We start from the raw sequence: 17,990 nt of genomic DNA on the forward strand, positions 1-17,990 counted from the left end.
CCATAAAACCATATTTATAAAGTCATTTCTTACCAAAAAAATGCATAGTTAAAGTGAGATAATGAGCAATAAGTAAAGAAGAATAAAGACCACAGTGAGAGAAATAGTACATCCTTCCTTCCTGAGCATCTGAGATTCAAACCTCCCTGGGCCTGGAATCATGTCCTAGGAATCGTGTCCCCATCAGCATGAGATGTGCAGGGGCCCTTTGAAGCTATGAAAGCCTTCAGCTCTTAAGATCCTTAGAAGAAAGTGAAAAACAAAACTGAGAGAATCCAAACCACTTGTGCGAAGCCAGGTTCTTCTGTTCCACTCTCCCCAGGGATTTCCACTTTTCATCCACACCATGTTGACCCTTGAAGCATTATTTATATTTATAGAATAAGCCATGGAGAAGGAACAGTGATTCATGTGTTCATCTTACTCAACTGGTCAGTTATTCTTGTGCATTAAGGTATATGGAAAATGTTCATATGCATATTTTAATCGAGGTGGGTCTACTCTGTCCTCTTCTAGTTCTTAAGGATTTTGTAATCCATGCCACTGGATCATCTGGTTTCAGTCAATAGCCTCACAGTCTTAAGCACAGCCGAACTCCTTTCAAATCTCGAGACGTAAGAATATCAGAACACAGGAATTTAGGAGTACAGCAGTGGAGAAATTCTCTTTACCTATTTGTGGTTCCCATCATTCTCGCTTCCACCTACCCAATGCTTACTGCACATCAGGCACTAGGATAAGTGGTATTTTGTTTTGTCTTCATGGCCACTGCATAAAGCTGGCATCAATGTTACTAATTTATAGATAAGAAAACTGACAGAAGAGATAAATGACCAGCCGAATTCACACAATGCAAAAGGAACAGAACGAGGCCCGAGTTCCAAACCCAGGGCTGTGTAGTGTCCCTGCTATGAGGCCTTCAACAATGGCCTGTAGTCACGGGGTAGGAAGCGTTTTCCCTACATTTAAGCTCTTTTCCAAAACCTTTCTCTTCAGTTCCAAAAGCCAAAATTCACTTGAATTTTTCCATTTCAAAAATTTAAGTTCAATAGTTTTCAACCCTAATAGCAATGTATTTGCAACTTAACATGCTTGCATTTTTTTCACTAGAGCAACCAATAGGAATGTGGATAAAGGGAAATACAGTGAACCTCCACCCTACCCCACCCCCATGTCTCTCATTACCTGCCTTTGTCCAATTTTTATCATTTTATACCACGTTGGGGAGAAAATGTTATTGGTCTCTGTGATAACTTATATAGGAAAGCAAGAAATATTTTCTATAATAAGATAAAACCACCACACCTTGAATTCATTTTTCAGACTAGTTTGTCACTCAGAAGAAGAGCATGGGGCAAAGGATAAGTAGTTTTCACCAGGAAAACCGGAGGAAGAGCATCTTCACAATCACCAAAGCCACTGAGGCAAGCAGACCTAGGAAGACTCAATTCCTTGGCTTTTAGATAGCATGAGGACAAGCTGTGGGATGAAGTGCAGTAATGCCTTGGTCTGTGAGCATAATCCGTTCCAGAAACAAACTACTTGTGTTGCAAGACATCACTCGTTTACCACGTTAAAATGTATTAGAAATGTTTGCTTGTCTTGCGGAACACTCTCAAACCAAGTAACTCACAGTCCAAGGTTTTACTGTACTTGGAGTAATCTTCTTGAATTTTGTTTGCTGAGGGACTAGCCAATCTTGTTGCTGAATTGAAGATCTAAGTTCTTGTATCTTTGCATAAATTTAGTGAAGATTCCTTGTTGACTGAAATCCAAAGCACATAGCAAAGTTAGTGTCACATGAGCCAAGTTCAACTATGGCCCAAGTTACTTGTAAGAGGTAGTTCATCACAGTGACTTCTCTAGCATTTGGAGCACAGGAGATTGCCAGTGCTGAGATGATGCCTCTCTGGAATGAATATTTATTATCTCCAGCTGCACAGGGGACTTAGAAAAATAGGACTGCATGGAAAAAGCATATCAGTTTTTTTTTCAGAGTGGCATAAAAAACCCCACCAAGTTGATATATAAATTTAGGCATTACACAGCTGACTTAACATGCCACAAACTAATGCACTTAAAATTGAGGCACCATCCTCCCGGCCTCACCGGCCGTGTGCTCAGACTGAGATACAGCGTGCCTGTGTGAGCCAGGCTGCAGCATATCCTAGATGAATCAGACACCCTTAGAGTGATGTGTCTAGGAGATTAAAATGCAATCTATCATTGTTGACAAAGGTTCTCCATGTGTGCACTTTCCAGGAATTTAGATTCAATGGGCAGTGTATTCAGTTCTGGACTTCATTCACTTGTGGATGAAATGTACAGATCAAGCTCTGAGAACCTTGAGTGCCAGGATGGTGGCTTATTAATTTTATGATGACAGTTTCCAAGTAGGTGGCCTGGTAGAGGGTGGGCATTTAATAAATATGCATGTAGCTAAAGAAGAAGACTCCCCCCATCTCTTCTCCCTGCAAACCCTAGTTCAGTGTAGACCTATTTTTCTTTTATTACTCTAAACATATGTAGGCATTCCATATATTAGTCATGGTTTACTTAAATGGCCAATCACTGAGACAAAACTCAAACAGTCCTAAGTAAAGAAGTAATATATTAGTTCAGTAATTACAGTGACCAGGGATTGCACTGGTTTTAGGCGTGGCTGAGCCTGGGTGCTCAAACGATATCATCAGGAATTGGCCTTTCTCCGTATCTTGGCTGTACTCTCCTTTTTGTTGCCTGTATTCCAGGCAAGTGCTTTCCAAATGGTGACCTCCAAAGTTCCAGGCCACAGAGGAAAATAGCTTCTTTTTCCAAATTTCTACAACAGAAGTCATGGGATTGAGTGTCACTGATTTAGCTAGAGCCACATGACCGTCTCTAAACCAGGAGGATGAAACAACCTAGCCAGGTGTATCTCACACGAATGTCTCACGAGTGAGAGGTTGACACCATCTGAATGGCATGGACACAGTGTGGAAAAGAGAGGGTTAGGTTTCTATAACCAGAAATTGAAGAAATGGAATCGGGGCAGGCAGAAGCCAGGAATGTCAGTCATCCTCTCCTCTAAACTGTAGCTTTGTGCATTCGTCTCTGGACCTTGGAAACAGTCCTGAGTTTGCATCCTGCTCTGTCATTTAACTGCGGCCCTAAAATAAGTAACTAAATTCTCAGTTTCCTAATTTTGAAAAAATGAGGATAACATTACACTTTGAAGTTACTGTGAAGATTATAAGTAATTCATGTCAAACATAAAAGAGTGTGTTTTGCACGTAGTAGGCCTTTGATACTGGGCCGTGGTGACAGTAGAAGTGATAGCAGTCATTCCTCACCCAGCTGTAGTCACTGGGCTGTCTAGTTAGTCTTCATCTGGCATTTCTATCTCCTCCACATCACTGACATCTACAGGGACTCTCTGACAAGTTTTCTGTGTGTTTGGTTTTTTTTGTTTTGTTTTTTTCCCAATCTCTACACTACTCCTGCATGACAGAGTGTTCCCTTTATTTTATAGCAGACATCTGCATTTTGATACCTATAATTTGCAGATAATTACACCCCTGTTAAGTCTGATTTCGCTGCTTCAACTTCTCCTTTCTAGCCCAGAGTTACATACACGCTCTCTTCTCCCTCCAGGTCATGACTTGGTTATTAGATGAGCAAGTGAACTTGCATGAACATCACTCCAGATACGTTCCAACTATCTCTTAGCCATTTCTCATGTTCTGTGGTTTGGGGGTATATAGTGTCCTTGTTATTACATTCAGAAGTGCTTTATCCATCCATCCATGTGTTCAACAAATATTTTTGAATTGCTGCTCTGTGCTAGTCACTGGTGGTGCTAAGGATACATTACTGCATGCTGTAACCACACAGGGTTCTGTGCAGGCAGGTAGAGGATTGCAGTGGAGGTGAAGAATCAGCCATTAGAAGAGGCTTCCTACAGGAAGTGGTGTGTGCTTTAGGACTTAAAGAGTGCATAGGAGTTGCTCAAATGAAGAGGAGATGGCTAGGCAGGAGGGAGAGGGAAGTACAACACAGCAGAAGAAACAGCTTGTACAAAGGTCTAGCTGCTGGGTAACTAAGGAAATCAAGGAAATTAAATAAGTTCAGTGCTCTGAAGAATAACCTCTGAACTTGGCCATTTCTGGTGATGGGGCTAGAAAAACATCTAGGTCCTTATATGCCACCCGAAGAAGTTTGAACTCTATACTGAGGACTTCAGATCACTATTGTAAGAATTGTGAACAGGGTAATGGCATGATCAGAATTGCACTTTGAGAAGCTGTCTGTGGCACAATGTGGAAAATCTGTTAGCAGGAACAAGATCGGAGGCAGAGACACAGTTTTAATAATACTGGTGAGACACAATGGTGGCCAAAATCCAGCTGGAAGCTATGGCACGGAGATAAGTGAAGGCATTTCTCAAGCTGCACTTGTACAAAGTAACCTCTTTGCTATGAAACGTGGATGCCTTTTTCGATACTTAGTCTTATGCATAGCCTAACGTTTCTATAAAATGAACAATAAAAACAATAAGCATCAGTTTTGGTTCCCTTTGGGTGGAAATGAGGTGGGAGAAGGGATTCATGAACCAGAAGCTGGTTCCTTTGGAGGCCCCTCTCTCCAGGCAGACATCTTTGTGCTCCATGACTGCCTCATCTCTGCTTCTCCACTGAACTGGAAAGGTAGGCCGTTACTCAGTGGGGAAGTGTCCAGTCACAGTTAGCCACATGACAGGTGATTTAGGACATACCAGAGAAGGGAGATTTAGTAAGAGTTCCTGAAAGAGAAGACATGAACACAAGTTGATGACTTCTTTTTAATTAAAGGATAGTGGTTTCTTTTTAATTAGTTTCAAGTGTACAAAATAATGTAACAGTTAGACATTTACAACCCTCACAAAGTAATAGTGCCTCTCCCCCAATCTGTTACCTGTCTGACATTGTATATAGCTGTTAAAATTCCACAGTCTCTATTCCCTATGTTGTACTCTACATCGTGTGTGTGTGTGTGTATATATATATATATATATGTGTGTGTGTGTATATATATATATATATATGTGTGTGTGTATATATATATATATCTTAAATTATAGTTGACATTCATTATTATTCAGTTTAAGAATAGTTAACATACAATATTATAATATTATAGTTTTAGTTATACAACTTAGCGATATGACATTTATATAACTTATAAAGCGAGCACCCCAGTAAGCCTAGTACCCATCTGACACTGTACATAGTTATTACAATATCATTGACTATATTCCCTATGCTGCACTTTATATCCCCATGACTTGTTTAATTTATGACTTCTTTTTAACTCAAGAGAGGATGGTAAATACAGGTGATGTCTTCAGGAAATAAATATACATTAGTCTATAGACATATTTTGAGCCGATGTTTTAAATCCAGGAATAGTAATGGTTGTAAAGAAACCATCCATACAAAACATTGCAGATTAAATCGAATAAGATGGGCATAGTGATAACGAAGTGGGCATAGAGGAGATGAAAATGAAATGAAGCTATGTTTTTGTGCAATCATTCCTTTTGTTTTGAGCCATCGTTTAGGGCAAATTTCTCAAACTACACATCAGTTACATTTTTAAAGATAGAATCTGTTTTCATATGCCGATGGGTGAAAGTCATAAAGAAGTATGTGTCTTGTAATTGCCATAATCCAACAGTGCAATGCCAGCTTTGCCAGGTAGAGATTTTTGTTATTGGACATATCCAAGCAGAATTTGGGTTACCATCTGTCAGGGACTTGTGAGCAAGGATTCTTCCATTAAAGAATAAGGTTGGAGTAAGAAAATAAAATCATAAAAATCCCACAACTTTTAACACCTTACTGTATTTTTATCCAGGTTTTTTAGTCTAAATCAAATTGTGTGTGTGTGTGTGTGTGTGTGTGTGTGTGTCTGTGTGTCTGTGTATGTGTGTGTTTCTATTTCACTATGTTTGCTCCTAGAACATAGCATACTAATTTTCCCCCAAGTTTTCCTCAGCAGTGGGCTTTCCTGAAGCAGATTTTTGAATTTAGGATTACAGCATGCATCTGAGAGTTATTCATCTTGAATCTATTTTAACCCACTTCAATCCCTTTTTTAAAATTTATTTATTTATTTATTTATTTTTAACTGAGTCATCCTGCCACCTGTTGGCAGCTCAGCTTGGGCTGGGACTCGAACCGCTATTGCTCAGAGCTTGCACTCTTGAGTGAGCTCTTAACCAACTGAGCCACTTGCCCGGCCCTCCTTTTTTAAATAATACTGATTCAATAAAAAGATAAGGACAATAGTCTTGTAGAATACTTAACCAACTGCTTTGTTTGTTTTTTTTTCTTGGTTGTATCTTAATTTTTCTTTTAATAATAAAATCCTTCCATCCATTCGTTCAGAATTATTTTTGAGACATAAGCATGTGTTAGGGCCTCTGTTCATCTTCGGGAATACAGCAGTAAGCAAGACAAAGAAGCCTTGTCTTGGTATAGCTTGCAGGCTAAGAAAGGAATAAAAATCCAGAGGTCCTCCCTAAGTAACACAGAAACATCACATGTACATGGAGGAAAGACTGGGAACAATGTTTGCTCTAATGTGTGATCATTTCTCAGTGTGTTTCCAGAACTCTAATTCTATTAGTTCCTATTCATTACGTGGTCAATGAGTTTGAGAAATTCTGGACAAAACAAAGCTAATAATTTTTTACCATAGGACTTCTCAGAGCTATTAATAAACTAATGTGCTTGGTAAATCTCTAAGAAAAACATAGAATGTATGTAGTATTTTTCTAACACGTGTGATCGTGGCACAATTTTCTTGAGAAATATCTTTGTGGAACCATTGTTGTGTGGAACACATTTTGGCTAAACTGATAATATATTTGAAAATTCCCAGCACACTCAAGTAGGAAATAATCTATGAAAATCTAGAGATTCTGAAGACAAACAGAATAGTTGCTGTCTGCTTTTCAAAACCTTTTAAAAGTAGCAATTAAACATGGAACAAAATACCCAACTCAAAATAAATAATCTCAAATTTGTTAAATGGAGCAGATTTCATCAATGGGCTTGTATGCCAAAGGAGTATCTGAATATTCGTCCCCTACAGATCTCTAAAGTATGTGTTTTAAAGGAAGTAATATAATTGTGCTCATGCCTCTGGGGTTCCACCTTTTTATGACTGGGATTGTGGGCTCAGCACTACATGGGAGAGAGTTACTTGCTCTGGGTAGATTTGGCCATGGCCCAAAGGTCAGCTTATATAAAATCAGCTTCAGTATTACCATGCACTGAAGATGCTCCTTTCTGCCATGAAACTGCCTCTGAGACACTTTTGAGAAAAGAATTAAAGTGAGAAGGAATGAAGTCGGACTTTGCAAACTGTCACAGTGACTGTCTTGCTCCAAAGTTATCTGTCTTTCAATCAGGAACGAACTCCACTGCAGGGAACCAAAAGTTGACAGGCCAGACTTCACTGGATAGACTTAGCAGAGTAGCTCGAGCAGGTCTCCTTTAGTAGAAAGCATATGGTTTTATTTTCTAAATCTCTGGAACCAAGGCACAAACACATACGTTAGGAAGGACATGTTTCCCATGCCCCCATCCCACCCACATCCTTGAAAGGTGTTTGAATGTTGAATGAGAGAGTTTGACAGCAGCAAAGCTTACTGCTCATGATGAACCTGTGAATGGGGGCGGAGCCCAAGATGGCAGGCCTGCCTCCTCCCAGCCCAGAAGTGGCTGAATGGTTATGGGAAGAAGGACAGGTTTCCGGGTTTCCAATTCCTCTTTTGTAAATTTAGAGGGCTGGACTCCAAAGTGAGAGCCCGCAGCCCTAAGAATTGGACTCACTGTGATGCTTTGGGGATTCAGGACCATCGGCTGCCTTCTAGGACATTTACCCGAGAGCCTGGGAAAGGTGAATGGCTGAGTCACTCGAATAGTTTCAGACTGAATTCGCAGTTTGGTATTAAGTATAGAAAACGCATGGACAACTCTGCCTTCAAAACGCATGGAGTCAGAATGCACGTAAACTTTTTGTAAGACTTACCATTTTTTGTTGTTAACGCTCTTACAATGGATTAAAGCTAATCATGGCCCATACCGGATTTGGGGGTGGAATGGATTGTACATCGTCGGCATGCTTCTGCTTTTGGTCAGGTAGCAGCACACTGTTTCCCTTCGCAGAAAAAGCATTCAGAGAACAGGCCCAGTCTAAGTGATATCTGTGCCATGTGTAGACGTGCGCAACATAGTTTTAAAGTGCCATTTGTAGTTCACTTTGGGAAAGTCAGGAATTTATGTTGATGTAGAATAACTCAGTTTACCATAGGGAACCAATGCACCTATGACAATTTCTTTTTAGAAATAACTAAGTGTAGTTATTAGAAGGCAACTTACTGAAGAAATCATACTATGGATGACAATAATGATCATATGCTAGGTTCCCACTCTGTACCAGAGACACTCTCTTTCAACCTCTATCTCTATCTCTACCTCTATCTCTCTAGCTCTATCTTTTTTTTTTTTTTTAGCTGAGCCATCCTGCCACCTGTTGGCAGCTCAGCTCAGGCTGGGACTCAATCTGCTGTTGATCAGAGCTCACGCTCTTGAGCGAGCTCTTAACCAACTGAACCACTCGACTATCTCTGTATCTCGACTTCTATCTCTCTCCATACACACACACACACACACACACACACACACACACACACATCACATATACATACGTACATACATACTGTGGTCTGGATGTGATACATTGTACTGGCCTGCATTTGATGTTCTCAAAAATAATTAGAGTGTGTGTGTGTGTGTGTGTGTGTGTGTGTGTGTGTGTGTTGGGGGAGGCTGAGGCTGAGGACAGTCATCTCAGGCTTGGCTTTATAAAAAATACAAAGATTAGGAAGTTATGTGTATGCAGATATATACTCACATCGGATAAGATCTTTAATTTTTATTACTGAGAACACTTCACTGAAAAAATTACCTATAAGAATGGTCCAATGTGTTCATTGTTTCCCTGGATAGTGATATGTTGAGCTATTTAAATTTTCTTCATCGTATCTTTGCATAGTGTTCAAATTTTCTATAGTCAGTTTTATGAAAAACCCGTCGGCACAATGTTTAAAGGCTACTGAGAGGCATGCCTATCCGTCATGCAGGGCCAGGACCGGCCCTGTGGGTGTGAGGGCGTGTGATTCACGAACGATTGTCAAGTGCTGACTCTGCACTTGCAGCAGTTAGCTATGTGATGGGTGGTCCTACAAAGGAAGGGGATGCCACTTCAACCTCAGAAATCCTAGCCCATTGATGCAGTCAGGGGATATTGAGAATATCTGATGAAGACAGCGGCAGTGGTAAAGCTCTGTGCCCAATGCCACTTTCATCTCAACATTTTTTTTTAACTCTCTTTGCCTCCAAAGCGATCATGTGCATTTCTCTTCATCTCAGCACATCAGGTATTCTCTTGGATGCATTGACTAAGCATATTCTCTTTGCGGCAGCCTGAGTCTTCAACTTGACCTTCTTCTCAGCTTCTACAAGCTTGTCAAAAGTATGAAAGCGGAGATACGTATTTATTTTAAAAATGTTCTTTCTTTTTAACACTGTCAGATCTCATCAGAGGCTGCTGCTTCAGAGAGAATAAACCTATCCCATGCTGAGCAGAACAAAAATAAGCATCTAAAGTATCGGAAAGGGTCTACATAGCACTTCCTGTCTCTCTCTGCCAGTTTCCTTATACTTTTCACTTTTCCTATAAAATCACTGCTTAGAATTAATGGAAAAAATAAAATAGTCAAACAGAGAGGATGGGCTCTACCCGTTGCAAGTATACATAAATCAGGCATGACAAATTTATTTGAAAGGGCAGGTACTCTGCTGTGGTGTGCACTGGAATCAGCCATGACAAATGCTCATGTAAATTACGTGGGATTTGCCTGTTCCCTTCTCCCTAATACCTCTCCCCAAGTTACTCTTTTGTAACCAGCAGATTAATGAACCATTGTAGGAAAGTCTACAGGGGATCCAAAACCACAAGAATCATCTTCTAAACAATTCGTTTTGGTGTACTTAAGAACAACGTGCGCCACTGGCCAGTGTAGTGGAGGCAGAAAATGGATTGTTTAAAACTTGACAGCACAAATTTCAAAGATCACTTTCAAGACCACCACCAGATGTATCAGAGCCAGTGAAAGTAGCAATTTACATCAATGATCACTCAGTGAATTTCTCTGGTTTGAAAATAGAATGGTGATATGTATGTAACCTATGTTATTCAGTGTGAGTTTTTAAAAATAATGGCATCATGTCAGTGAGCCATAAACGCAGTTTACCTTGAAGGAGATAGGCAGATAGGTAGGTAGGTAGGTAGGTAGATAGATAGATAGATAGATAGATGATAGATAGATAGATACATATATACATACATATATAGAGATATCCTAAGTAAATTTTTCCTGATCAAGTTGACCAAAACTGTGTTCTTAGAAAGAAAGGTATTTGTTTTGTTTATTTTTTTAATATTTATGAAAATGATCTCCCTTTACACTTTTTCTCAGTTGGAATCATGGCACAGTGCCCAACTTCTGGTATTTTGTAATAAGTAGGTTATATAAATGGCCATCATAATATTATTTTTAAAAACCTGAGTTTTTTCCAAGATGGTTGCATTCAAAGGGAATACAATCTACATAGCTTTGATATTGCTGCTTTATCAAGGCAAAAAGTGTAACAGAGTATTTTGCCAGTCCCTAAGTGTTAGGCCATAATCCGAGTTTCCCTCTTATTCTGAACACAAATTTCAGAGCCATTTAAAAAATGGAATGATAAAATAATTAGCTTTTTATTTTTCAAAATTGTGTAGGTGTATGCTACTAGTTATTTAGAACCTAAAATGATTAATTGTAGCAAAATAAACTTAATTACTTTGCTCTTATACTAACATATATCTAGGTTGGAGCATATAAAATTGCCAAGATTCAAACATTTTTAACTAACAAAAAAAAAAAGTCTATTTCTTGTAGTTCAACATAAGAGTTGAATAATCATTGCCATCATTCTACTCAAAAAGCTTCCTGAAAGGGTATGAATTTAAGCCGAGCATGTTTCATTTGCTAGAAGTAGTTTTCCATTTGAATTACTCCTGAGTGAGTGTGTTACTGCAGCTCGTACCCTGTAGTCCTTCTAGTTACTTCAGCCTTCCTAGTTGCAAGTTATATACTCTGTCACAACCAGAGATGTTTTCATCATTCTGCAGGATCAAAGTGAGTTGATACAATCACCTTTTGTAAAACATTGGGTCTTGTGTGTATTCAGGAATCCATGCATGTATGCACAAATTCAGCATTCAAATTCCAGGTAATTCTCAGGGATCAACATTCACCTATTTCCCCTCCAAAAAATAATTGATTTTACATATGCCCCAAATTGTTTTGGTTGTTGTTGTGACTGCTGTGTATGGCTGTGTAGATAGATAGGTTGATAGATTAATAGATAGATAGATAGATAGATAGATAGATAGATAGATAGATGTCCCCCCTCTCTTTTTGAAGGTAGTAGAAGAGAATAGAAGCGATGTTTGGAAATGATCAGTCAAAATCAAAACTGGCGGTGAGGTGAGTGTCCGAAAGGCAGGTCAGTGTATTAATAGTACTAAGAACAGCTGCTCCATGGTCAGAGAACCCCCAGCCAAATCATAAGTTAGAAAATTATTGGCTCAGTGACATCAGAAAAGTCACTCACCTCTGTGTTTTAGATGTGCCACCTGGAAAATGGAAATAATGAGATTAATAGTAATAACAGCCAACATTTGTAGAACACTTAATCTGAGCCAGGCATTCTACTAGTCACTTTCGTTGGATGAACATATTTACTAATAGGAACTATTATTTTCTTTGTTTTATACAGCATGACATTTCAAGGAGGTTAGGTGGCATGCCCAAGATCTCACAGCAGCTAATCAATTGTAAATCCAGTACATAACTTGCAGGGCTGTTGTGATGAATAATGAGATGATGCATGTAAAAAATGATAGCCTCGGGTCAATGTTAGGTAATAACATAGGGCCAGACTAATTAGGTATAAAAAGAAAAAAAAATGCTCCAAAGCAATTTAACATAAACTTTTAGAGTAAGAAAGCACCAAATGGTAGGGAACAAATCATATATAGAAAGAGTGTTTTTAGTGTTGATTATTTCAGGGTGAATTGAGCCCCCTGCTGTCATAAGATAAGGGACCGAGATAACCAGTTATGCTGGCTCGATTTTTTAGCCATCCTTAGAATGAGTTCTATTATCACTGAGAAGTTAAGTCAATAATAAAATCCAAAATGAACTAAGCAAAGTAATGGAAAAGCTCATTGCCTTGACCGTGTTCATTTTGTTTCACATACAAGAAAACGATCAATCACTTTTGAACTTAGATTTTCCTTATCGGTGGTCTTAGGTGCAGCTCCCGTGCCCCGAATGTGTCTGTAACAATTAGTCAGAGCTGCTACCATGTGTTTCTTCCAAAATGCTGCAATTGAACATCTGGTGTGATGTCTTCTATTAAGGGGGAGCTGAGTTTTACTCCACTGCATTCTAGCTTAGGAGGTTGGGAATGTGGAAATATTACCATGACCTGTAGTTGGGGCAGCAATTTGTGGGCTCAGATGTGCATGACAGAAAATATTTTAAAGAGCTGGGAATGTGGAAAGGGCTTTGAGGGAATATTTTCATTTCTCTCTGAGTTTTTTTTGCTTTGGACAGATAAATCGTGTCCTTCAGAAACCCTCATCCACAACCCTGGGGACTTTGCATGTAGAATTAGAGAAGCTGTGAGAAACAGAGAGAACACCAGTAGCTCTGAGGGTGTCTGAAACGTGGGGAAGGGAAAGAATGAAAACTCACTTTATAAAGCTAGTGAGTGGGGAGAACAAGTTTATTGAGAATTCAAGAATAATGATTAGTAAACGGGTTTAAAAAAATCAATATTTGAAGCCCACGCAGGAAAAGCAGTGAGAACAAGTTTCATTGTGTCCAGGAATTCCTTAAGGTACAATTGTGTTAAAGAGAAAATGCTTGAGTCACTTTATCAAGAAATGATGGCATGGTTTCTGACTTCAGAGAACACAGTACGGTTTAGTCGGGGAGTTAACCCCGTTCTCATAAATAACAAGAGGTAACAGTTCAATTGAATAACGCTTAGGATGCTACAGACCCCTGCATGAAGGGACTCAGGATGAACGTGGGCTGTGGCAGAGGGAGAAGAGGGAGGGGTCCCCAGGAAGGCTTTGGAGGAGGGTTAGGACTCAGCTGGGCAGAGCAGGAAGGGCATGGGGAAACAATAAGCAACATGAAAAGTAACAGAGGTGTCGGGGGTTACGTAGAAAAGGTTTGTTCAGACAAGTTTCAGACAGGTGATTAGTTGAAGATAAATGGAGTGACACAGAATCCTAGAACATCTGACACTCTTACACAGGGATCATCTACTCTATCTCAGTTCCTTCACTGTGGATGAGGACGTAAGGTGTAGAGAGGTGGAGTGAGTGAAGCAGACTGTGAAGAGCCTTGTAAGGAGTTTGGACTTGACCAGCAATGGAGACTCTGAAAGTTTTTAAAGATAAATCCATTGCCTCGTTCTTCTACTGCAGGATACAGGGCGCTGCTATTGGGGCTAAAACTAGAGTGAACAAGTGTGTGTGTGTGTGTGTGTGTGTGTGTGTGTGTGTGTGTGTGTGTGTGTGTGTGTGTGTGTTCATCTCCTCCGAGCATTAAACAAGAAACAGATATGAAGGCTTTCTATTAGCAGTAAAATGAAATTTCCTAACAGCGAGGGTGAAGAAGACTTAAATTTATCCCAGAGGAAGATTCTGGGATCTCCTTTTTTTTTGGTGTTTAAGATGAAAAATAGGGATGGAATTTTACTTCTCAATGACAGCTTGAAGGTAAACTTCCCTAGAAAAGGAAAAATGGTTGACCACTTAAAGCTCTTACTTCTTGTGTGTTTCTAGATAAAACACCTTGATCAGTACTCAGGAGATGTGTGCTATGTTAACAATAAACTGAAAGGCTGAGAGTTTCTCATTTATTTGTGACTAGATTTCCTTTTCCTTCATGCTGAGCTCTTAAACATGTAGAGAGTAAAAGCCTATTTGTAACATTAGATGCTATTTTTATAATTGAAGTCAACACATAATTATTTGTTTATATAGTTGTTACAGAAATCATTTTTATAAAACAAAATATATAGCAACTAGCAAATGAATTGAAAATCACTTGTCATCTCATCACGTAGAGATGCCAATAATATTTATCTTTTAGACACATTTTTCCAGTATATACATATGTATTTCCAAATTGGGATCATATTGTGCATATTGTTTTGCAGTATTCTTTTAAAAAAGATTATATATAATAATATAAATATTGATAGTGTGTTGAGAACATCTATTCATATCAATATTTTTATAATGATATTTTAATTCTTGCATATATTCTGTTATATATTCATACTATGCTTTATTTACTCAATTTCATGCTGATGGTCTTGGATCTCATTTTAGTTTTCAATTTAATTTTCAATAATAACTGATGTTGTCCATCATTGCATGTGCTTACTTGCCATTTGTATATCTTTGTTGGTTTAGTGCCTGTTCACATATTTTGCCTATTTTTTATGGAATTATTTGTTGAGTTTTGAGAATTCTTTTTTCTTTATATTATATCATTTATTGATATCACTTATGAAAATTAATCTCAAGAAATCATCATTTGTCTCTGGATACCTGGCAGGTAATATGTGCTCACAATATTGTTACTGAACCCAAAAGAAAATATCCAAAAGAATTTTAAAAGTTATTTTGTAAAGCAAAAATGAAATTGTTTTTGATTAATTATTCATTCATTAAAATATTCAGGTTAATCAATTTTATTTCTTTTCTCATTTTTTTAAATTAAATTTATTGGGGTGATAATGGTTAGTAAAATTAGATAGGTTTGAAGTGTACAATTATGTAATACATCATCTGTGTATCACACTGTGTGTTCACCCCCCCAGAGTCAGTTCTTTTCCCATCCCCATATATTTGATCCCGTTTACCCTCTTCTACTATCCACCCCCCATGTCCTCTGGTAACCACTAAACTATTGTGTGTCTATGAGTTTTTCTTTGTCTTGTTCCTTTGTTGTTTCAGTTTTATATCCCACATATGTGTGAAGTCATATGGATCTTGACTTTTCTTGATACATTTACATATTCTGGATAACAGTCCTTTGTCAGATATGTGATTTGCAAATATTGGGTTATCGGGAAAGTCATGACGCATTTTTGCAATGAAAAACATAGAAAAAATATGTCATGACTTTTCCAACAACCCAATATTTTCTCCCAGTCTGCGGTTTGTCTTTTCATTTTCATACTAGTCTTTATGGAACAAATGTTTTAAATTTTGTTGAAGTCCACACTATCAGCATCTGTTTTATTGCTTGTGCTTTTGGGGTTGTACCCGAGAAATTTTTGCCTCACCCAAGGTCACAGAGGATTTCGTCTAGTTTTCTTCTCACAGTTTTATAGTTTTACATTTTACATCTAAATATGTGACCCATTTTGAGTTAATTTTTATATAAGGTGTAAAGTATGCGTTGAGGTTCTCATTCATTCATTCACGTGTGGATTTTCCAGTTGCTCCAGATTATTTGTTAAAAAGATTATGCTTTCTCCAATCTGTTGCTTTTGTACCTCTGTCAGAAATCACTGAGCATATTTGTGTGACTTTATTTGTAGATTCTCCTATTTTATTGTTCTATATTTCTTTCGATACTGTGCTACCACCCTGTCTTAGTGTAGCATAATGGTAAGTCTTGAAATCAGATAGTGAATCCTTCAGCTTTGTTCTTCCTTTTAGAATTGTTCTGATATTCTCGTTCCTTTGTTTTCCATATAGATTTTAGAATCAGCTTATGCATATCTATAAGAATTAATGCTTGGATACTTATTGGGATGGAATTTTATTTATAGACCAACCTGGGGAAAATTTACATCTTAACAATACTCACTTTTTAAACCAACATGGTATATCTCTCCATTGGTTTATGGTTGTGTCTGTGTGTGTGTGTGTGTGTGTTTAAGAATATATATGAGAGAGAGAAAATAAAACGAACAAACTCACCATTGCAATGGTCTGTCTTCACATTTTGATTTCCTCCCCAATTTGCCTACTATGTTTTACTTTGTATATTCCTTAAGTATTTTTTAAATTGTTTCTTGGATATTTAGTTGTAATTACAATAGTAAGAGGGCTAGGCTTACTCCATCTTGTTTGGCATTGAAAGTCAGCTTGAGTTTTGATTATCTAATGCCTTCTTGCTTACTGATGCCATGGACTGCAGAGAAGAAGTGGTTTCTTGGTGATTTTTTTTCCAATTTGAATAAACCAGCTGTGAGACAGGTTCCCTAAGGTGGGATCGTTAAATGTGAAGGATATGCTTTCTATATGAAAGTTCAAGGGTTTATCTTGGGTGGATGGAGGCCTAGGAAAGAGGGTAAACACAGAACCACTTGTTTTAAGCCCAATACCATTTATTTAGATTCAGAAGTTTCCTCCATTCTTGACAGTGTCATAATGTGTTACTGAAAAATAAATAAAAGGGAAATTGATGTGACAGTTAGCAGAATCACCAGGGTCTGTCTGGTAGCATTTCTTAGCAGGCACTGCATTGCTGACGAATAATGGAGTTAGCATATGACACAGGATCTCCCAATATTACTATTTATTTAGCCCAAAAGAGAATGCAATTTCCTGTGTCCAAACACATCTCTGCTAACTGATTAACTCCAGCTCCATCCGAACTGTATTATCTCCCCTAAATCTTAAGAAGGCTTATTATCAAAGATGCTTAAGTTGTTGTATCTTCTAGTAGAGGTAATAAATTTTCCATTTGATCTTCAAGAATTGGAAATCACTAAATGTGTTCTCTCAAGCACCATATAAATTGCTTGTTTTATTTATGTCCTAATTTTTAGGCTATTTGTAACATAGACACATGCAAAAATGTATCTGGTCCTTTTTCTGTTTTCTAGTTATATAATTCATAAGTCTTCAAGGTTGCTTTTACTATAAATCCAGATGTTCTTCTGGAGAGCCTCAGACTACCCTTAACTAAAGCAGTGAGCAGAGCACTGACTAAAGTGACCCACTAAAGTAAATTTTACCTACAAGCATTTGGTTTACCTTGAGGATATGCATATCTTTTGTTAGAATAGAAGTTCGATTCTACATTGTTCATTCAGAAGTCAGTGTAGGGCTGATCAACATTTGTATATTTGTGAAACCAGGAAAATATTTATTTATTTATTTATTTATTTATTTATTTATTTATTTATCTACTTATTTTGCAGCAGAGGGATTATACTTTTCCTATAAAAACCATTCAATGTTTTTTTTAGCAGATAATAACTTACAAGTCATATTTTAAAATTACATGAGCAAATTAGGATGTATAAATCTCAACGAGGGTTAGAAATACTCAGGGACTTCGTAGAGATGGAAGTGTGTATTTTATCCACAAATGTTTGCAGATATGTGCAGAAATCCAATAAGCCTACCACCTTACTGGACATTCATTCATTCGTTTTTTCTTTATACTCTAGGACTGCACTAGGCTCTCAGGTTGCAGAGATGACTAAGATGTGATACTGTGTGTTGGGTTTTTTTTGTTTTTTTTGCTCTCAAGTAGGGCATTGTGAATTAATTTTAAAATAGAATGGCAATTATCCTTTCAAATGAATATTTGGCCCTCATGTAGTCATCCAAAGGAGGGTGAGAGAGCAGTTACATTGGACCCATAGGCCTCTAATGGATAAAACATGTCACAATATATATGTAAATGCTGTATTCATAAAGTATAGCTTTTCATAGTTTACAAATTGCATTTGAGTTATACATTTAATAGTCATAATAATCTTCTGGTTAGATCAGGCATGTATTAAAAATCCGAG

General features: G+C 37.9%; 1 protein-coding gene across 2 annotated transcripts in view; it reads left to right on the forward strand.

The window, feature by feature from the left end:
- GABRB2 (gamma-aminobutyric acid type A receptor subunit beta2) overlaps positions 1-17,990 on the forward strand; it is a 218,847-nt gene that overhangs the window by 53,018 nt on the left and 147,839 nt on the right. The gene's annotated exons all lie outside the window — the stretch shown is intronic.

This window comes from Hipposideros armiger, unplaced genomic scaffold, assembly GCF_001890085.2.
Source record: "Hipposideros armiger isolate ML-2016 unplaced genomic scaffold, ASM189008v1 scaffold_416, whole genome shotgun sequence".
NCBI lineage: Eukaryota > Metazoa > Chordata > Mammalia > Chiroptera > Hipposideridae > Hipposideros > Hipposideros armiger.